Below are 23,780 nucleotides of genomic sequence, written 5' to 3'. Positions count from 1 at the left end.
TCTTCCTGTGTGAAGCATGGAAATTGGAAGCACAGACTGTGCATATTATGTTAATACTATTTACTCTACTTGGTATCCATGACGTATCCTGGCGAGTCTATGCTACAACAGAATTATGCCTTACAGAAAAGAAAGAGAAATAAGGTTAATGAAACGGCATCTTGGCACTACAGCTAAGTAAAACACATCTTTGACTAGAGTGCTGAGCAGTACTGGGGGTATTCATGAGCTATTCTGCAGATGCTATGGCTCACATTAGCATGTATAACACCAAATCATCCTGTCAAAGAACCCTTTTTCTGTTCAACGGCGTAACAAGGCATTGATTGTGATTGTTGGATTATAGAGTCTGTCTACTGAGATTTGTGCAAGATGTTAAAATGACACAAAAGGCCGTATTCTTCACTAGCATCCAGGAGTGCATCTTTCATGAAATACATTGTCCCCAAAATATAAGGAAGACTACCTTTAGAAGTGACTTTCTGTTTCATTATGCTTTAGTATTCTGGGGTGTCTTACATGGTGTTTCAATATCACAGTAAGAAAACTTCTCAGTTCCACCACAGAGATATTTATTTTAAAACCATTCACAGAAAACCTATTGATTTTCTCCAGGATAGAGTTTTATTTTGTCATATTGAGTGACATCTTGAAACCTGAGGTATCATTTGAGAGTAGGCAATTTCTTTTCAGGTAAAGATGAGACAAAGTTGATGAGAATTTAGTCTGTTCTACATTGCATTGACTTTGACAGAGCAAACACCAAAGCACTGTTGAATATTGGACTGTTCTTTTCTGCTATGTAATGTAGATCCTATATAATGCAGAGCTGAAGCTCTGGGGCTCTGGGAGTTACTGGCTATCTCTAGGGCTACAGGTAGCCTCCCATCCTCCATTATGCTGTCACCAGCTAGTTTTACTTTGGAAAATCTTAGCATTAGTTCACTAATACAGCATACAAGCAAGCTGTGGTATGGATATACAGGTGATGCTCATGCTCTGGCCTTAGCACTGTAGAATCTTGTTCAGCTACGTGGTGATTCTGCAGCTGATTCACTACATTTGCTTTGGGGTCAATTCCAAGAGTCATAGCCCATGGCAGTGAGGAATTGGAACTAGAGAATTCTTGAGGTCCCTTCCAACCCTTAATATTGTATGGTTCTATGATTCTCTATGAGTGTCCTAGCAAGAGTGAAATGGTGAAAAAATGTCATTTCAGAATGACAGAAATGTTATTTCGGTTTTCACTGTATTTTTTTTCTTCACAATAAGGCACAACAACCATTTTCCACCACTTGGGTCCCTAAATGCATGGGCAGTCAAGGCTAAAAATATATATGTATTTAGAGTGGCAGTAAGTGTGATGAATGGGAGATGAGGAAAGGGGGGAGATATTCTTGTGACTTAAAACAGGGCAATATGTCCCTAAGAGGGGCTCAAAACTCAAAAATTTAGTCTGAGAGCAGTTGAAGTCATGCTCATATCTGCAAATACCATATTTGATGTCAAAGAAGTTTCTGAAAGAGGTTATGAAGCTGAGTACATTGACAATTTTCTTGCCCTTGCTATGCATCTTGAAGGTTGCACTATGATACAATTTGGAGGCAGATATTTCTGCTGAAAGAAAATAGAATTTTCTAAGCTGTTGGTCAGAGACACAAAATTATGTAACATGAAAGCTGAATTATGGCTCTGGTGCAATGTAATATATAAGAATCTATTTAAAAGTGACATATAGCACAATTTTGAGAAGATTCTAATTTATTTTTTTAATTAGACAGGAAGTGACTGATGAAATTATTTGCATTTAGCACTGTGGAATGCAGTGAATTAATTTATACATCACATTAATATTTCTGTTTAAACCAGCATAACCTATTCTTAATTTGCTTTGCTGATGAAAATATACAGCTGTAATAAATTTGAGGATGAGAGGAAATTACCAAGTTCCAAAAGGCTGTTTCACAGCATGTTTTACCAAGTGAAAATTTGGGCAGAGCATCTAGAGAATCTATAATCCAATTTCTCTTTATTAACAGTAAAGATAAATTTGTTACTTCATTCACTTTAGATTCAACAACAAGTAAAACAAATTATGACTGCATAAATTTAGCATATGAAAAGAGGAAAAACCCAAGTATCATTAACTACAATATAGACCCCAAGATAATACCTTTGGTAAAAGACATGGATGGATAAAGGAAGGTAGGTGTGGGAAAATGAGGGGAACCCTTTAGGAACTCCTCAGACACTTCAGCAGTTGACTTGGTGGCAAATATATTTAATATACAGTAAGTTCATTTTGCTATTTCATTTTAAAATTTTGTTTGAACAGGTGGTAGGAAGACACAAAATTCACTGGATAAGAAATATATTGCTGCAGAAGAAAGATATCTGAGAATGAAGTAAGATTATGCAAAATATGTGTCACTTAGGAGGTTATACTCTAATTAAAAGAATTAATCCTAGGCAAATTTACATGAGAAAGGAAAAAATAATGGAAGCTCAGTGTGGTTTTTATGCAATCTTAAATTTATTGGAGTTTGTGCTTTTGTCCAGACAACATAAGTGCACTGTAGAACAAAAAACAAGGCTGGAAAAGTGCTGTGTATCTGCTTCCCTTTGTTCTGAGTTAGTGACAAATATGCTTCCCACCAGACTTCAAAAGACCAATCCAAGTGGTTGAAAGATACAAAACCCTGGAATTGTATAAAAACACATTAAGTATTAAAAGAAAATGTTTAAATCCAAATAACAGGACCTTTCTATAATCTACAAATATCTCAGTACCTAAACAGACCCCCTCAGGGTGGTGGAGAATATAAAGGGAATGAGTCCCCCTTGAAGGAAGGCTTTTGCAGAAAACTGGCATTTGAGTTAAAATTGCTCTTTGATTCAGACTGCACCAATCTGACAAACCTTACACACTGTGTAAGACACAACAACTGCTTATTGAGCAGGGAAGATGTCAAAAAGCAACATGATTTATTTGCCAGCAATACAGGAAATGCACTCTACACTACAATGTGCTTGATCTAAGGTCCTTTAAATTTAACAAGAGAATTTTGTAAGTCCTGAGCAGCTACACCTTCAGGAAATCACAGGCAAGAAGAAGCCACTTCATCAAACTCTCCTGACTGCACTGATGTGGTGGTCTCCTTAATATTTTCTCTCTCACCTCCAGCTGGTGCTAGTTCTAGCCTAATGTTGATATACTCATTTGTTTTCCTGCTGGAAAAAACCCAACCAGTTTTACAGCCCCATGCCCTCCTTTTAGAACAGCTCCTTCAGCAGTGTTAGGCTTTCTCTAAAAGTACTGGGCAAACCTCATCATCCGCACACCATTGTAGTCAAAATGGGCCACTTGTAGCCATTACAGCCAGCTATGCTCCAAAGGTGAGAATTTTGGCAAGCAGTCCTTGGGAAGGGAATGAATTTTTGTGGTTATTTTGCATGGAGGAGTTTTTTTAAAGAGGGAAGGACTCAGGACATTGCACAGGGATGTGGGGCTCTTTCTTTGAGAAAATACCCGTGCATTGAAATGAAATACAGAAACATTTTTTATCTCCTCACTTGAGTAACAAGGTGCTGGACTGCACCCCCAAGCCAGTGGGAGCTAGTGGAGCTGAACTAAATAGCCACATGACAGAGAGAAAACATTTAGAAATGCCAGATCTGGAGGTCTGGCTATGCTACTGTTTGTGCTACATTTGAGAAATAAATATATCAGGTTAAAGTACATTGAATGGCATTTTCCAAGCATTAAGGGACTTTGGATCCCATGTCTTGAAAACCTTCAGCAGCAGGTGTGATTTCCTGGCTGCCCTTGAAAACCCAACCACTGGAGATAAGTGCTCCTTTTACAGAAGTATGAAACATCCTACCTACATTGTAAATAGTATAGCTTTGAAAACAGTACAATGAAATTTTTCAGGTGGTCCAGCCATGCCATCTCTTGTGGTTAGGTTGAGGTAGGGTTTGAGGCCTTGCACAATGTTTTGTGTTGATGTAACTGTCAAGGGTTGGGTCATGCAAATATGTGTGGAGAAGAAATGTCTGAAGTCTTACTTTTCCCCAGGTACATACAGTGCATAAATATTTCAGCTCTAAGTGCTTCATCAGACAGTACTGCCAGTGTTTTCTTTGTGAAATGTGGTAAGTCAGAGGGATTTCTTCCATGAAACATCAAATGAACCTTGCTGCTGTAAGTGACCTTTCAGATATGATTACTTGGATTTATTTTTCAAATATTATGATTATTTATTCTACAAGGCAAATTTATCTTGCTAGACTGAGGTTAGAGTCCAGGTAGGACTGAACCTTGACATTTTAGCAATATTTTATTTTATAAATTTAAGGTTATGTTTGGTGAATTTTATTATGTTACAAAACTAGAAGGAAGAGAATGGATGACTTTTTTGCCTCTTCATGGAGATTTTATATTGAGATTCATCAAAGGCAGCAGAGCCTTAAAAGCCCACACAACAGCCTATTCTACTCAGTTCCAAGAATATGTCATGTGGTTACATACTGAACAGGGCTGTGTGCAACAGAGCAGACTTAGCTGAGCTGACTGAAGAAAATGTTATCATTAACTCTGTAGGCAAACAACATTAGGAGACAGAAAACACTTGTGGAAGCCAATATGATTAAATCACTACTTGCTAGTCACAATCATGTTGCCTGTCATGTCCAAAAATATCAATGCAGTTATTGAAGGCAGGACTAACAAAGAGTGCAAGTGTCAAATCTTTGAGGGGAGAAAAAGTACCAGGCTTATCCCTTCCTTTTTTTCCAGGCTAAAAAAGAAAAAGTCTTGATTAAAGGAAATGATATCATGGGATTTTCTAAGCAACATTCAAGATACTGAATAGAAAGATCAGCAGTAGAAATGAATCAAAACGTCAAGTAGATATTGTTAGGAAGTCTAGCTTTTGCAAAAGGTTCCTCATGATTTCCATACTAATTAACCAATAGAAGATGATCCTTTTTTCTCTGGCAAATTACCATGCTCCAACAACAATCCCTGTGGGTTACAAGGTATCAGGCAGTGACTTGTAATAAGTCACCTCAGGACCAGAATTTATCTCACAGTGCAGTCAGCCCTGCCACCCTACACATCTGCGCTGCATCTGGCCACCTGCTGGGACAATCCACATCAATGCTGGGCAGCAGTGCTGCATTGACCCACTCAGACATCTGGGTTCCCATGACTCTGAGCTCCTCTGTAAGTCTCTCCTTTTTGTGATGTAGATGTACTTCCAGTTGCATGTAAATGGGTGTATGAAAGAGGCCAAGTGGCACTGACTTGCTTGTATGCACAGTACTTAGCATTCTACCACTCTAGAGTAGGTTTTTCAAGGAGAGACCCTGTTGAAACAGGCTAAAACAGAGCAGGCTGGCAATTAAGTAATACGGGCACTCAGGGCTTTGGTTTCTGAATTCACTTCTATGCCCTCTTCTGTTTAACATTATAGTCCTGACCATGCAGTGCAAAGACATTCAGTTAGATTGTTCCAGGTCATATAATCTGCTACCTTATCCCACTACTTGGCATGATACATAGATGGGTAAGTTATTGTTGCTTGGAAGTAACAATGATAAAGAAGGACTCATTCCTCACTGTACTGCATGTATTATATAAAAATTTGGTATATAATTTAGTTCTCAAACAGTGAAAATTATGTAAACAGATGTGTCAAAAACTTCAACCTATGAACAATATCAGCTATCAGAAAAAAAATATATGCAGGTTGTGTTATGAAATATAGAGAAACAAAATCTGTCACCAGGCAGTGCTTTAAAATGTATTCAATAGTAGTGATGAGACTTTAAAGTCTTTCTGCCGCCACACAATGAAATGAACTGTATTGGAGCAAATGTAATAAACACCAGAAATATAATAAGTATTGTAGCCTGCTGCAAAAGGAAATGGTTTCCCTAGCACTAAAAAATTATGTGAGAAAAGCACCATTTCTCTCCTCTTGCTTTCTTGCTGAGATTTTTTAAATTCTCATGTTTATTGGCTGACAAGAAGAATCAAATATCTACTATCTAGATTCAACTGATATAAACAGATGCACAGTGAATAGATTTCATGCTGATTAGTGACTGGTAAAACTTATGATTTCAGGCACTATTAAAAATATTTATAATTTTAACATTAGTGTGCATTTCCTGATGGATACTGTGGGAAAACATTGCATTATGTAACTGGCATGACATTTGAAATGGTGAACGTATCATCTGGCATATCATCTACAGTGATTTCAGTTCTCATACCATTAGGTCACATGAATATATTTAATGTTTAAATCAAATTCTCAGATTTTGTACTTGGGGGAAATTGGTAAGAAAGGATTTATGCTCGCTCCCTATCCTAATAGCTATTAGGAAATAAATATATTTCAGGTACTGATTAATTTTTGTATTCTTCTGTTGAAACATCTTATGGAAAATCAAGTAGGGATTCTGAAAATCAGATTCCTGTAGGACCAGATTCTTCTTTACATTAATACCAAAACACTGTTCTGACAACATGAAAGGACTTGAAACCATACACAATTTATTCTCAAGATATAAGAAAAAATTGTTATTCCCAAACACAAAAATGTATGTGCTTTGTAGATAGAATGCATAAATCTGTAATTCAGATTTAAAAAATTACATTCTCCAGTAAAAAAACTACATACAAATTTTGAAATTCTGTATTGCTGTCCTTGAAAGAAGTAAACAAAACCAATCCTTTCCCTGCAAGTCTCTTGCCTATAACTTCTGTGACTTAGTTGTGACTCTTAGAGCACTGTGTTGTGGGATGTGCAGAGCTGATTTTGAAATAATGATCATAAAATATTCTGAACAAAGATGAGGTGTGCACAGCATACATTGCTACTGTTTTGAAAACATATTCAAAAATGTAACAATCTGAAAGAATTTCTTCCTAGTGGGATGGATAGGGCAAGGGACTAAAGAATAGATAGGTGAGTGGATGCTGCACAAAGCAGTAGGACAGTCACACTGCATTAAAATGATATTGGTGGTCTGCAGTGCTGATGGTCAGGAAGAGTATTGTGCTTCCACAGTGCAGGAATTCAAGGCAGTCTGGTGGATCATGCACAGTGTCAGTGAACGATCTAAGCACAACTTGAGTATCTGCAGTGCTGCCCAATGTTTAACCTCCACTAAATGCACATTTCAGTGTCAAATAAAAGGACTCCATACCTCAATAAATATGAGAAATCTTGACTGTAGTTTTGCTGAAATACTTACTATGGCTGAAAGTAAATCCAGCATTTAAGAGATTTACTTTAGATTCTCATTTCTGCCATGTGTCTTTATATGGCTGAAAGACAGTACTTTAATTCCTTTTTGGGCAATGGATTGGATGGCAAACATGTAAAGTACATTGGCCCTTGAGCCTTTGAGACACTTGGGAAACAGTTCTGGTTTTGTGGTATGAAGTACAGATAATATAGTTTAATTTGAAAAGAAAACTTTCCCATGAAAAGCTGAGCCACAAAATATCCTAAGGGAAATGATCAGATGAATATTATCTGCCTGAATTTCCTCTTTTCTTGTGTGCTCTGTCTTCCAGACCAGCTTGGAGCAGACTCCAAAATTTGATAAATTCACATGAAGTCATCAGTCTCAGAGCCTCTCAGAAGAGCTTGACACAGAACACCAGGCCGTTGATATTACTGTATTGCTTTTGAAAGGGTGAAGCTGATGACAGCTCAGCCGTGTTTCAGGGGATGTGAATGTCTCTCATGTTACAGAGAGGTCATCAAAGCAAAGTATTTCTAATATAATCTCTTTGCCATGAGTCTCTGGTTTCCCTCTCCTGAATATGGACTTCAGCTTCTCCAGCACAACTTTTAAAAATCATAGCCATTGAAGCTTCCAGAGTTAGTTCACCTTCTTTTTCTGACTCTTATTCCATTTGTTCAAGGCAGCTGTCACTGTTGATGAGTCATGTCTACATGTGGATATATATTCTTCATGGTAGAGAGAAAAAATTGTTTTGTCTCAATGATTTCACTAGATACAAGGCCAAAGCATTCTATGGCTCTTTACTCTCAATAAGACTTTCTTTTTGCTTTAGCCATCTAAAATTACCTTGTAACTCTTCATCTGATCTCTGAAAGGGAGTGTCTTGATGCCAGAGATAGCACAAGCTGTATATATGCTCTTAGGGATGCTTTCCTTCCATTCATTTATGGTGCCTTTGCATTTCCTAGTACTCCCATGCTGTTGGCTTTATTGTTGATGGTTGTTGATACTATGCTCTGTATTATGCTATGAATGCCTTAAATATTAATCAAATAAACTTTTTTTTTCCTGAAGAACACCAAGAGTTGTATATCTGTGATTTTTGATGTTATAAGTCATATAACAGCAGCTTGCAGGGCTCTTTCTTTTTCCTTTGCCTCTTTATTTTACTTCCATCACTACCCAGCATTGGAGTTGGCCAAGGATTGCAATATTGTAAACCTACAAAATATGTGAGAATTGAATCACAAGAATCATTTCAGACTGGAAAAGAAGTCCAAATTTTATATCACCTTTCCTTCTTCCAAATATCCCATCATAAATTATGAGATGCCATGTGTGTTCATATAAAAGTGCCGTGGAAGGACTGGTCACACGAGTGAAGAGTGGGGTAGGTTCACTCGGAGAGGCATTTCTGTCAGACCGTTAAAGGGTGAGGGGGCTATGCATACTGTGTCACCCCACAGCAGACACAAACCCAGATGGCCAGTCCCAGCACAGCTCATCCCATAGGAAACTTCCCCATACAGCTTCATAGACTTCCACACCTCCTCCTACTTCAGACTCCCAGTCATGTGTTCTACCTGCTCCATAGGTATTTCTTAGAAGCAACTATCTCTTTTTGTCACCTCTCTTGCTTTATTGCAGGTCTCACTGACTTCGGAGTTACTATCTCACCTCCAGCTCCAAAGCTGTGTCCTGTCCCAGATGGCAAGGAAGGAGGCCACGAGTGTCACTGTGGAGGAGAGTGTGTTGGTAGCAGTGCTATGGCTCCACTCATCAGGGGAGGTTGCAGCAGCCTGGAAGGTGACTACACACAAAATACAGGGTCCAGGCATGCCTTCAGAATCCTAGCAGCTTTCACAGATTCCCTTCCACAAAGGTCCTTGATGAGGTTTTTGGAAGGAAGTTGAGGACAGAGGGTGATGTGTCAAGGTTCTGCTGAGGTCGCTCTGGTGGCTGAAAAAACATATGATTGGCAAAATGTCACAATCCATCTGTGGTGATGCATAAAATTTCCTTTGTGCCTTCTCAGACAGTTCACAGCATCATGGCAGAGCACTCAAAGGAAGTGTTCAGCATTACTTGCAGTGGTGATACTGTTTAGATTGGGCAGTGGCATTTTCAAGTTTTCCAATGAAACTTAAAATATCACAGCTGGCAGAATTTCCAGCATCAGTTGCTAAAACTACTTTGATAAACTGAGTTTTCACTTCTCCTTACTGCATTGAATAAATTGAACTCCCTTCAGCTTGCTACATGCTGAATATTCAAGACCAGACTCCAAATGCTGTGTTTCTGTCAGAGCAGCACTGACATTAAAAAATCTCCTCGCTAATTTATGAAGTAGCTTCACCTTTCTGTCCTCAGCCATGAATTCTCTGTCTCCAAATACTGCAGCTGTGCAGTACCACATGAACTACCATCAGTCTTTCACTCTTGAAGTAGCTTTATGTCACTGCTAGAGGTTGTGTATCATTAATTTACACTTGGGCATTCTTTTGTGTGTGAGGACCTATGAAAAAAACCCGAAACTTTTCCAAGACAGCTAGGTTTAGCTGACTGCTTGCTCTTCTGGAAAGGACTTGCAGAGTAACCATGACTCAAAGCAAGCATTCTCAGTGATGTCATCTGATGAATTGCATTCAGCAGGCAAAATTAATACAAAACTCTGAGCATTCCTGCCACACAGCTTCTAGATTTTCTCTGTTGACAAGGTCTTCAACACGTTTTCCACTTGGTAAATTTGGCTGTTTGTTTGGAGATTTGGGGAAAAGGGGTTAGCTTTTTTTAAAAAAAAAAAAACTTTCACTGCTTAGGCTGTGTTTAAATTCACTGAGAGTAGGAATGCTGCAGTGAAGGCAATGGGAACACATTCTGATATCATGTGAGGAAGTTCAGTTTCAGGCCACATGAGTCCTTTCCTGAGTGTGATCTATAATATTTCCTCTGGAGTTATTCCTGCCTGGCAGAAGGACTCCATTAGAACATGGTGCTATTACAAGCTCCTTTTTACCTTCACTATGGTCTCTGAGGGACACTCTCTTTTATATTCTCTCAGACTTCCTGAGGAACTAATTTATCTTTGCAGAGCTTGTCCTGCTCTTTGGAAGGCAGAGACTCTTATAATTAAAAATCTGGCTAAGAACTGTTCTGGGGAAAGATATATACCTCTAGAATACAATTTAAAAACAAAGTGTATAGAATATGTTTTTTTCTCCCTCTCTTTTTAAAAGCACGTATCATGGTGAACAATTAATATGACCTGGGAGCACATGGCAACTTTTATCTGAAGTCTCCTGTTCCAGGTGGCGATAAGTGTTCTGATGACAGAAGAAGGAATGAAGTATTCAGAAGCTTAATTTGGGACAGATAAAGCTGTACAGGTCATAAAAGATGCCACATGGACTAAAAGCAGTTTTAGGGAAGGAAGTAGCCACTGAAAACAATGAATAGTTTCCTTTCTGAGTGTCTTTCACTAGGGAGAAAAAATTACAAACAAAATGCTGAGCGAGATTAGAGCAGTCCTCAGGTCCAGGACCTAGAAGTTCAGAGCCATATGTCAGTGTAGGCAGAAAGCAGTTATCTATCTGTACAGCACAGCTAGCTCTCTGTACGTGAGCTGGGTACTTCAGATACAGCCAGGCATCCTAGAAGTGCCTGAGTTTATTCCTTTCCACATGCGGTAACATCATTTTGACAGTGGAACTTAGAAATTGAACCATAAAATGTATTTGTTGAAATGCAGAAATGAGCTTTCCTCAAATTATATAAATTGCAAATGGGCATGAAGGGAAGCTGATTTTCTACATGACTGAATATCCAGTTTCAGGAGACTAAAGATGAGGCTTTTGCAGGCTAATGGGATCCTGACAGAAGCCTGTAGTTCATGAACACTGTGGTGAACCTTATGGTTCATATGGACTTGTGTCTATGAATCAGCACATTACATCTGCCAGGCCCTTTTGTTTGGTTGGTTTTTAAAGTCATGGCAAAAACGATGCATCAAGTTAGCTTTTACATCTAACACAGCTTCCTAATCAAAGGAGCAAAAAACTTGTCTCCTCTACCAGGGTTTTCCACAGAGATGAAACATGCCAACAAACTAGATAAGCAGATGCTTTCACTGAAGTCTCAAGGCTATGGAAGGATTATCTCTCTCTACCTAAGTCAAACATGCTGCAGTGAAATAGGGTTTTTTGTATAAATACTGAAGTGTAAACTAAAGGCTTCTCTCATGTGCAAAGAGCCTATGAGCAAAGCTAATTTTGCTCCATTCGCTGAGCAAGGGTTCCTTAAGGATATGCTCTTACAGTAGTATACTAAAGTTCTCTGGACCCCTTCCATGGTAGTGGTGACAGCTGGAACCAAATATCCCATGTAATACTCAACTATCAGGTAAAATAGGAGAGCTGCATGTTGGGAGTGGTCCTTGCCTTATACTATGTCTCACACGATGCCTGAGAGCTGTGAGAAAAAGTGCAAATCAATCAATGCCACATACATTCTGGAGACCCTTCTGGTGTTTAAGAGTAAATATGATTCCAGTTTCTGTGCCTGTGGACACTCCTTCTTTCTAGAAGAGAGGTTTTCATTTTTTATGATCTATAAATGTATATTTTTAAGAGAGGCTGGTGTTACACTCAACATCTACAGTGAAATTTAGAACAGCTTTTTTTCTCCTTGCTGGCTATTTAAATGGTTTAATACTGTCTCCAATGCCCAGCTCTTAGGCTGAACGTTTTTGCAAGTGCAAACAGATGTAGAAACAGAGGTAAATGCTTTTGTTAGCAAACAGGCTACCACTTCTGTAATGCCAGACAGTTTTTGAAAGGAATTTTATAGTGCTCATGATTAAATGGATGGATATACACACTGGGATAGCTTCTTTTTCCTAACAAAGCTAATCGATGGATTACTTTCAGATGATTGTGTTTATGTTTTCCTCACTGTTTTGGCTTCCATGACGATCTGCTTTAGAAAAGAACTGTGATCAAGAGCAATTAAGATCTGATTTAACATTTCCCAGTAATAGGTATAGGGAAAACAGGTGAACCTTGAGAAAAGCTAAAGAGGAATTGTAGTGAAATACACACTTTATCCATCAGATTCACAGCCTTCCCATAGGAATGTACATACGTTAAAGTGGTCTCAGGAGAACTGCTATTCCTTGCTAGCAGCAACATCATGCTGTGAATTACAAATAAAAACATACACGGCTCACATAGAGTTGTTGAACACAAAATATCAATCTGTCTCTGGAGATTGGACACCTAGAAAAAATACCATTCCATTCATTTTACTAAGGCTATTATACCAGCCAGGGGATTGTTTGGAAATAATAACAAGAATACAAGTGAAATTATTAAATTTGGGTTGATTCACCTCATCCAGTACCCCTTACCTTATCTTATGGTAGTACTTGATAAGGATCAGGACTTTTCATTTTAATTAAAATAAACAGATCTGTGTAGCTAGAGGAACTACATTATTTGTAATTCTAAAGAGCTATCAATTCTGCTAGACTAGGTTTATAACTGCAGTTACCAGAAACCCAATTAATGTTAGGTGATCATCCCTTTAAAAAACTTGGGTTTGGGCCTGTCTATGGAAATCAAACCAATTTGGATGAATTCAGATAACGCTCCAAATCCAATATACCTACCAGACTGGTTCCAGGCTGGTAGCCAAATATAATTTTGGTATGGTGGAAAAAAGTACCATTTTATTTTGGGATCAGACAAAAGAGTGGTTCACAAACCTCTGAGGCATGTGGCAAATATCTAAAGCATTAATGCAAGTACTACAAGGGGAGAAAGTCTTTGTCAGATGACCTAAAGTCATTAGGTTACAGTTTGATGGTCGAAAAACCTCTTCACTAGTCTTTCTGAGCAATAAGTGAGAACTTCCTCATCCCTCCATGTTTTCCTGGGTCAAAAAAGGGACAACTGTCACAGAAATAGAGTTTTTGACACCCAGGCATATGAGTGCATGTAATACAATGATAGCTTTGGCCATAGAGAGTTAACAGGTGGGGTCCAAATATTGCAGTAGAATAAATCTCATTGGTAAATTGTGAGCATGTGTGCAATTGTGGGCAGGATTGAAGCCAAAGTGAGGAAAAAAGCACAATTTCAGTGGTCTTGCTGTGTCTGCATACAGTGTAATAACGAAAGTAATTTGGACCATGGAAGTTAAGGGGTTTTATTGATGAGGTAGATCACGTTGTACTGTTCCCATGTGGTCCTGTAAGCACACCATCAGCCAGCTAACCCAGCTAGCAGCAAGGGTAACTCAGATGGATTTAATGAGATATGTTTAATAAGTACATTCACAATCAAGTTCAGCACAGAGGATTTTTTGTTTTCCCCAGGCTTCTGACAAAGCCTGTGACCAGCTGTGAAAGTTAATTGTATGTTATGCTGGAACTGTCTGGGGTTGGCAGAGAGGGCTTTATCCTATGGTATATTTTTGTCCCTTGGCACCAACACAAAAGGAAAGAAGAAAGGTTGAATTTCATTTTCCCTTGGCTTGATGTATAACTAGTATGGCAATGTGTTGGGACATGGTTTTATGCTGCAGTGAGTGCTAGATGTGCTCTTTTTAAATGTTGTCTTTTTGCTTCCATAAAGTGGAACGTAGACTCCCGAGGGTTCCTTTTCATTTAGCACAGGTAAATCCTGCAATAGTGCTTGCCTAGTTTGCCACTGCAGTAAGCACTGAAGGAAATTTTCTGTATTCTTTTTTATCCTTAAAAGGCTTTGTTTTTCTCATCCAGGACATCACTTGGTGTTTTTTTCTGCTTTGCCCTCTCACACCTTATAATTCCTTTATTAGTGATACTTTACAATTCCTTTATTAATACCACTGTGATACCCATCTACTCCAGCTGTGTGGCTGGTGGTATTTGCATTCTAAGCTATCCTATTTGGCTTTTACTGATTGAGTTATTTGAAATCATAGCAGCCAATTTGAGTGGTCTGTTCCAACAGCAATTATTAAAATAAAACTACTTATATCAGTCAGATGACTTTCAAACCTCCTTTTCTTCAGCTTTGGGAGTAGTCACTGCTGTATCTTCCTGGGGAATCCAGAATCACATAAAAACCAGAGAGCAGCTAAATTTTTTTCATGGGGTTTATATTAAGAATGTGCTTGGGCATTCCTTATCTCAGGGTGGTTGTGGGTTTGTTTCTTTGGTCCTGCAAACTCATAGATTGGATGTCTTGTCAGAATGAGTGGCAGTGAATGGAGTGGATGGAATGAGCATATAGCAGGATTCATTTCCTTGTGTTTCAGAAGCATCTGTTTTTTCTTTCTTCAAATCAACATTTTATGATCAAACAGCAGAATGACCTAATCTTCTTTTCTTGCTTCCCAACATTCCTAATAGATCAAACTTTTTGTGAATGAAAGTTAAATGTTTGCAAAATATTAATTACGAGTGTGTGACTTGAAAATTAAACAGCAACTGAATTGCATGCCCTTATGTGAAAAATTTTAAGGTATTTTCTTCTGAATGTCTCTATTTTAATCTGCCCCCTATAGATTATTTAGGTATCAGCTGAGGGGCTTTACAAAAATTATTTCAAAGTTGTTAAAACCAGAATAAAATCAGCCTTCCCAAATTCACAGTTGCAGGATTTATAACACAATAGAATCACAAATTTGTTTAGGTTGGAAAAGACCTGAAAGATAATTGAGTGCATCCATTAATATATTATTGACAAGGCCACAACTTAACCATGTCCTACGTACCACATGTTTTAAGTATCCCCAGGGATACAACACATATTTTAAATATCCCCAGGGACAGTGACTCCACCACTTCCCTGTGAAGAGTGTTCCATTATCTGACCACCCCTTTGGGTAAAGAAGTTTTTCTTAGTATCCAATCTAAACCTCACCTTGCACAATTTGAGACCATTTCCTGTTGCTTTATCATTACCTGGGAGAAGAGGCTGATCCCCACCTGGCTACAACCTCCTCTAAAGGAAGTTGTAGAGGGGGATAATGTAGCCCTTGAGTCTTTTGTCCAGGCTAAACATCCCCCAGCTCCCTTAGCTGCTCTTCATAAGATCTGTGCTCCAAACCCTTCACCAGCTTAGTTGCCCTTCTCTCTTTTGGAAGTCTTAAAAAAAAAAATCCCAGCAGGCTTTCTGGCTACATTTTGAACCTAAACTGAGCAGTCATCAGTTTGATCTAAAGTGGATCCTCTTAGATTGACTTGTGGTTTGTTTGTCTGGCTTTTGCTCTTCTTCTGCTTGGCCTCAGCACACCTCTTTAAAGCTCTTGCTCTTGCTCCTGCTCTGGGCAGCACTAGAGCTGAGCTCAGGGATTCCATGCAAAGGATGTCACTCCTTGGTGTAACTTGGTTTCCAAACATGTTTAATTAAGCTAGTGAGGCTTTAAGAGTAAAAAAGAGAAGGCACCTGGGAGAAGCAGGAATTCTACCTGGAAGTAGTGACAGATGTTTATAGGGTGTGAGAACTTTAGTTCAAATTGGCTCCTTCAGCATGAAAATAGATGCAGTGGGCTGCCATCACCAGCACTGAGGGCACCTTGGTGCCCCTCTGCAGTCCAAGTGCTGCAGGTAGCCCGACTGTGCTCTCAGGTGTGAGCCTGCTGTGGCATGGGACCTGCTGGTCAGGCAAATGACTTGCTGCTGCTAAGGGGATGCTCTGTGGCTGCTGGCTCCCAGACTAGGAAAGTAATTCATCTTCAGCTGCAGGTGAGGATAATAAAAATCAGGCCTTGTAAGGGTGATAAATTACTCATTTAAAAGTTACATTGGTAGTCTAGTCCTAATAAACTTTATCAATTCTTGTCTACTGTGATATTGCTACTTTCCTATAGGAGGCTGATAGAAAGATAACACTGCAATTGGGGAAGTTTTCCTCTCACAGTAATTAAAATGCAACACTTCACCACAGATACCTTTTAATGTTTTCAAATAAAAAATGTTGTTGAGTTGTGCATTTCCTGAGACGAGTTTCACTTTTACCAGTTGGCATTCCCTCAATTCTTTGAGCACATCCCCAGCTGCATCCTGACACGTATGTACTTAAGGTATTTTCCCTTTTTCTGTGTGCTCCTTTTTTCCTGTTCTAAATATTTGCAGTAGATAATTTCCCAGATTCCCTTCCAGAGCACTTTTGTCGATCAGCTTCTGCTGTCCCTTCCTGACAATGACTGCTTCAGCCCACGTTCTGCATTCTGTATATCTGCTCTGTGGAAGCACAAATTCTTCATTAGCATCGCAGAAGATACTTTGAAAGGATCATTATCTCCACCGGGTAGGGATCAAGCACTTTACAGAGCTGCTTATCCTTGATGTCCACCTGGAAGCTTTGACCAACATAAGACATGCTCAAATTCTTGTAGAGAGAGTGAGATTTTACAAAATCACATCTGCACTGGCTGTGGACATAACCTCAGTCTGGGTTCAACCTGCACACCTGATTGCCTCAGCTTCTTAGTTATAAAGTAGAAATCCAATGCTTATCAGGTAGCTTGGAGTAAAGGTGTTCAAAATTCAGAGCTGGCATAAAATGTTAAGTAATTTATATGGTCATGGAGTATTTAATCTTCAAATTAGCTTTAGAAACAACTTTGAGTTAAGCAGAAACTGAAGAAAAAGAGGCCTCTTGGAAATTCTGCTGCTTCAATATTGTGAAATATATAGGTACAATCAAGAAATTACAGAAATGTTGTTTAACATTATAGCACTATGACTGTAGTTAACACCCATAGGAAACCTACAAAGTGTTATCAAAAATTGAATCATCCAAGAGAAAAAAAGCATCCATCTTATTTCCTAGTGAGGTCTTCCAAACAGAACCCTGCATAACCTTTACTCAGTAGGTACCTAACCTGCAAAACGTACTTGTACATTCAGTGACCACAATACTGTAAAAATATTATAAATGAGCAAATGTTACAGTGTATACCATAGAAAAATGCATTCCCTCCATTTATTTCCTATTACTAAATCTTTTCACAAAATTGCAAGTTCCAGAATGAAAGGACAAATGCTATAAAATAAAGATTAAATATTCCAAAAGGTTTCTTTCTGGAGTTACAGCATCAGAGTGGGTTTCTTATAAATTCCATAAATGGAATTATTTTTATTTTGCTGCTCTGTTTCCTGTTTTAAATGAGGGAAGGAGTCACCATAACAACTGCTCTACCACCAAGAAAAGCAGCATTTTCTTAGAGCAGTGCATCTATCATATAAATAGATCTATAAATATATATTTGGGGTGTATTGCCTAAGATTGACAGCAATTACATCACTGTTGACACAATTAAATGAAGAAGCACACCAACATCCTGTGATCTAGCACCCACAGGGCCATAATTTGTCCTTTTTATTTTCCTCTCCTTATATGCATTTAACCAGGTATATTCAGGAATATTTTTCCATTGCACCACACAGTTCTAATGTTTCTATTTTTTCCTAGTGCAAAACCTATAAAAATATATTACATGGCACTGACAAAGTTTAGCAGAAAGCAGGATCAGTTTCTTTTTTTCCAAGTGTGCCTGGACTGCTGGGGCTATTTGCTTACATGGAGAAGCTGTCCTGCTGACCATGGCATTGGAGATAGGTGAGTAGTCCTAGGGGATGTCAAGGTTTGATGTAATGTTAATGTTTAATATCACTACTGAGCTTCCTGTGTTAAAAGTGTCTTTACCTCGTTATCTATATCAGTTCTTTCTTCCCATTATAAAGAAAACAACATTTTATACAAACGAGAAAGCAATCAAATCACAGTTGGAGTATTCCCTAGTTCACTCTAAAGTTTAAGTGTAGCTGGATAAAATAATTACAACACAGCAGTGTTGGTAAACAAAACTAATTTACATATAATATTTCACTCCATGCATCCAAAGAGCTCTCTTAATCCCAGGTGGCATTTTCAGTCACAAGATTATGCATGTAATAGCAACAGACCTTTTTATCCCTCAAGTCTTCCGTTTAGCCTCTGGAGGCAGATAATATCTCATAGCTTGTCAGTGTGACAAGGAAAATGCTCTAATCAAACGCTCCTGTGGACCATTATAGCACATAATAACAGAGGCTTTTGATGGCTTTATCAGACATGCATTGGAAGGTTCCCTTTCAAAAGACAAACAAATTATTTTAATGCAAGGCTTTGGGATATACACACATTAAGAAGGACAGAAACTGAGAGACAAAATGGAGGGACAAAACTATTATGTCGCCAGTGGCACAGAATAATGTGGTTTATATTATATTAAGTTTAAATTAAAATGCTCTCATCACTGATTCCCAAGGTTTTCAGCATAATTTCCAGCTCTGGGAGCTGGTGGTATGCAAAAATCTGCCAAAAACCTTTGAAGTTTAAAAGCTGTCCAGGGCTGCCCCACTTGAGGGGTGATTTTGTCTTGAAAGAATGAAATCAAGGCAGGGTGGAGGAAGCTGGTGTGCCAGAGCCCTGCGAGGAGAGCCTGAGAGACCACACGGGGCAGTGTGGGTCACTTTCAAGCCATCCTATAGAAGAAATAGCTGCGGAGGGTGTTAGATTGTCCAGCTGAGCTGTCTCTGCCTGGAGAGGGGATGTGGTGAGTTCCTGCAGTCTCTGAAGATCTGTCATGAGCATGAGAAAATTTGCATGTGTACATCTGTACATGCTACAGTTTTGCTTACAGGTGAAAAAAGCAGAAGATGGACTGTGCTGTGCACGTTGCTAGGGTGTGGAAGAGCACAAATAATTATGCAAAAGAGTGAAATTATGTCATGGTATTGAACCATGAGCTAATGAACACTGTGTTGTTAAGCCTTTGGAAGACCCTCTCCTTACTATTTTAAAGGACTTAAAATATGTGTTTCTTTTCAATCTCTTTACTGTTCCTCAAGCAGCTTGTCTTTATTTTCCTATACATGAAAATGGTGCTATAGACCTTTAACCTTATGATATAACAATATATTTTAGGATGATCAATACGCTCTTGTTTTTTTTAGTACCTCTTTGGTTTCTCAGAGAGTAGTTGAGGTTAGATGGGACCTCTGGAGACTCTAAAATCCAAACCATTTGCTTAAACATGATCAGCTAGAGCGAGTGCCCAAGGTGTTTAGATATTTCCACAGCCTCTCCCTGTAGAGTTTGGCTATAAGCATACAATTAATCACAGCTTGTCTTCCTGCACTAAAGTGTAGCTTTTCCTACACTGCCAAGTGATGATTTTTTAATCTGCTCATAAAATATTACAGAAAACAATTGTTTCCAGCTCCACAGCACTTGGTTGGTTTATTAAGAGTCAGAGACAGCCTCTTGCCAGAGGCTGGGTAAGGGTGTTCTTGTTACAGTCCAGACCACCACAAGTTTTGCTAACCAACTTTCCCAGAGCGTAATGACAACACAGGGGTGTCTGTGAGGAAGCTAAGGAGCAATACTGTAAAACTCTGGCATGTGTTAAAGTATCTTATTCTAAGAATTTTTACCTGAGAATTTGCCTTCTAAATATGTCACAAGAGACCAGGTTAATGCTGAAGAATGGGTGCAGCTGCTTTGAAATCTTACAGGCAATGTGCAAATGGTTCTTCTTCTATATGATACAAGCTTACCATGCAGATAGTTTTAATAAATCTCTTTAAGGCAATGAAGATAACTTTTTTAGAAATTCATTTAACATAAGTCCTCATAAAAAATGTCTTCACATTATACACTCTCTCTCAAAGACTGTATGCCATCTGAGCAGATATCACAATTCTGGGACTGAGCCTACCAGCTGGGTCAGCTGTGGAGGCAATGGCAAGCTTGATGCCCCAGCAAAGATGCCAGACACTGCACTTAGTTAGAATGCCCAGCAGGTGGATTAATTCACAATTAAGCCACCATCTCTTAGGAATCTATTCACCTTTTCCTCAGAGCTGAGGTAACCCAGGAAAGAAAGGTGAGGGCTTCAACAAGTACAAATGCAATCTTGAACAACTTAATTCAATAGGGAAGTTGTTATTCATTCCATTCATATAAGGCAATATTCACAATGTAATGAAAACAGTAATAATAAGCCATTGTATTCAACAGGACAAGCTAGTCAAGAAAATACTCTCTCTATATCACATTTTGACACTTTTGGAAATATAAATTGGTTATTATTAACTCTAGAAGTGTTGCCTTGTCTTTTGCAAAACAGATGAGTGGATTTAGGAATTCATCCAGCAAAAAAGGCAGCCAAGGGCTTTGCTACTGCCAACAAATACTCCACAATTTCCTCCCCATCACTCTTACTTGACCTCACCTCTGAACTGCAACAATGTCTTGTGCTCCCCCTGCCTCTCAGTGGTTTCGGGGTTTGTACTTGCCAGATACTCTCTAGGTTTATTAGAGTTTGTTTTCTTGTTTCTGAAATATAAACCAGTGTTGCCCAGGGATGACATTAAAAACAGAGGACTGATTTTTATGGCAGTGCAGAAGAGAGCTCTGCCTCCTGGCCCAGTGGGCTTGCAGAGGCAGACTCTGACAGGACCATGCCCCACTCTGCCTGCAGCTCGGAGCTGTGGTTGGGATAAAACCCACAGCAGGGTCTCCTGAAGCCAACAAATGCCTCAGAGAAGTTAAAAGCAGAGAGAATTGACTAGTTAGCTTTTTATTCTGTTTTTTTAATGATTAAAAGTGTAAGGCTAATACTACAACCAGATACTCCTTTAATCATGACTCTGGCAGAACATGAAGACAAAAACTCACAGTTTGGCTCATTGTCACATATTTCTCTCTTTAAATAAAGATTAATTTCTAAACCCTGTATCAGCTTTGAGCACAGTCAGTGATGCTTTTGGAAGGATCCCTTCTCCAGTAATACCATTTCTTCAGCACTCATGTCTTAAGTCTTTTGCCACCATTATGCCCATCTTCAATATTTTTCCATTCTCTTATTTACCATTATCACAAATAAATATGCTTCAGCATGTTTTTTTTCCCTGCTCATGAATTATTCTAGCATTAAATAACAATTCTAAATCCTAATATTTCCTATCTACTGCACAAGAAATCTAAATTGTTCACATTCACCTCTGCTAATGTGACCTATGGCAAGGAAATAAAAGTTATAAAGATCTGTGATTTTCTCCAACTGTGATTTCATTGCTTCAATTCTGTCAATAACACTTTCTTCTCCAAGGTAGTGCCTTTGATACAGAATCTGATTTTTCTATGGCAACCTGTGATTAATCATCTTCCTGCTCATGCCAACATGGTCTCCAGGACATTTTCACAATGAGTTTCTAACATCACAACTTGGGGGCTAATTTTAAAATTAAAAAGGAAATCATTCTTTTGAAAATAACTCATATATAGGAAACCCTAATATAATAGATTTGATAGACAAAACCACAAAGTATGAAAAGGAGAATTATGTCAAGAGCACTTACTTTTGTAGATTTTGTCAGCATCCATGTTTCCCAGGGAAATGCTATTGGTTTAAGTGCAAGAATTCATAATTTTCTCAAATTTCTGTGATAAATATGACCATTGACACTTTAGGCATATGTATTACCAAACCCAAAGGAGCTATTTTTGTCCTGAAATAAACCATGCAACAAGTAAAATTTTATGTCTTCTAGTCATTAATTTATTTTTCACCTTCTCCTTCAGGGACAACAAATATAGGTTTATTACCAAGAGCAGCAGCACTGCTTTCCTTGGTGTGATAGATAAAGAATTTAATCATTTGCCTTAGGCTTTGTCAAACATTCTTTTCTGCTGTGTTGACAAAGAAATGTTTAGATTCTCAGAGCACTAATTTTATTTTCCTTATTTGTTTGGATTGGTAAGGAATGACAATAGAAATAACTGGTTTTTAAACGAAAACATCAACTTAAGCAAATTAACTACTCTTGTGTCATTGGGAGAGGAGCTGCTTCCAGAACGCCTGTGTGTCAACAGATGAGAAGGGGACAGAAATGAAGGTAATAGAGCCTGGTAATTTTCTCATTGAAAAGGTCATAATTCATTCACTGCAGAGAATTACTTGCACTTCTCAAAGCTGAAATGGGCCCCCAGCTCCCTTAATCAGTGCTTTGTGGGCAGCAGCATGTGCACCACATGCACAGGGACTGGCCTGTGAGGCTGGATCTTACCTCAGCTCCATCTCCCAGGCTTTGCTATCCAACGGTACACAAAGGTAAAATTTGTGAAACATCTCTGGAATAATGATACACAAGTGATGTATTTTGATTCCCAAGAGGTGTGAGCTACCCCACTGGCCTGCTGAGGAGGCTGGCACTGAATCAGACCCCACGGCCAGTTGTGCTCCTCTCAGCCTTTTCCTCCTTCCCCTCTCCTACTGTTGTGCTTGGAGCCAAGGTAGAGTTTGCTAGCTTCTTGAATGTCTTATACCTGTATATTGCAAATTTGTACAAAATACAGCACAAGTGCACAAATACTGAGCTCCATCTTCAGTCTGAGTTGAGTTTCCTGCAAGAAAGAGCCTTTCACTTGACTGTTTCTGTGGTTATTTGGGATGAAAGTGTTCACTGGGAGTGGGAGCTGCTTCAAAAGACACAAAGTCACTCCTTTGGGAGCACTGCTATCTGAAATAGCCTCCAAAGAGAACAACAGATCCTATTCAGGCAGGCTCTGGGCTCAGGGTTAGACATAAATCATAGCTTTAGACCAAACCAGAACACTGAGTCAGAACATGGCCAGTTCCAGGAAAAAAATCAGCCACAAATCTAGAGCTGAGCGTCATAGCTCAGAGCCTGTTCAAACGCATGCTCCAGTCCCTGATCCTTGTCCCATTCTGAGCAGGCAGGATATGGGCAAGTGGCTGCAAGCTGCTGCTGGGCACACTGGGTCATGCTCTGGTAGAAGGATGGTGGCAGCAGTGGGGGCACTTCATGCACAGGGCCCTGTTAATCTGTACACATGCACAAATGCAGGGATACCACTTTTGGGATGGGAACCCTTGACCCACAGATTGGTGGGGGCAATGCTGAGGGAGTGCCACGGAAGGTATTGCTCTCTTTGCTTTGGTGCAGCTCCCTCCCAACCCATCTGCTACAAATTGCTGCTGGAAATTAGAGTGAGCCAGGGGAAGCTCTTGGCTCCTTTGGTGTGGCCAGTCTTAAATGCTGAAACACAGAGGCATCACTTAATACATAAATGCTAAAGACCAGCGCTGGCATTACAAAGAAGATAAGCCAGACCTAACTGCACAGGCTGAGAAATACCCTTTTGCACCGCTTTTATGGGGACTCTGAGTCTCAGAAGTTGCTCCTCTGCCAGCCTTTCTTGGTGGCCTCCTTCCCACCAATTCTCAATGAGAATTGAGAGTGACCTGTGCTCTGGTTATCTTTGACTGCACCAGGATCTGGTGGGAGCCCTGGCCAAGGAGTATAAGTCAAAAAAGTCTTGGCAGACTCAGCTCAGTACTGTCTCCTGCCCCCAGAGTGATCCCACAGGACAACTGAGGAGCATTGCTCCCAGCAAAGTAAGATGGGATGCATTTTCACACAATCTGATTTTCCCAAGGAGCCACAACCT

Source organism: Ammospiza nelsoni, chromosome 1, assembly GCF_027579445.1.
Source record: "Ammospiza nelsoni isolate bAmmNel1 chromosome 1, bAmmNel1.pri, whole genome shotgun sequence".
NCBI classification, from domain to species: Eukaryota; Metazoa; Chordata; class Aves; order Passeriformes; family Passerellidae; genus Ammospiza; species Ammospiza nelsoni.
This window is presented reverse-complemented; position numbering follows the sequence as displayed.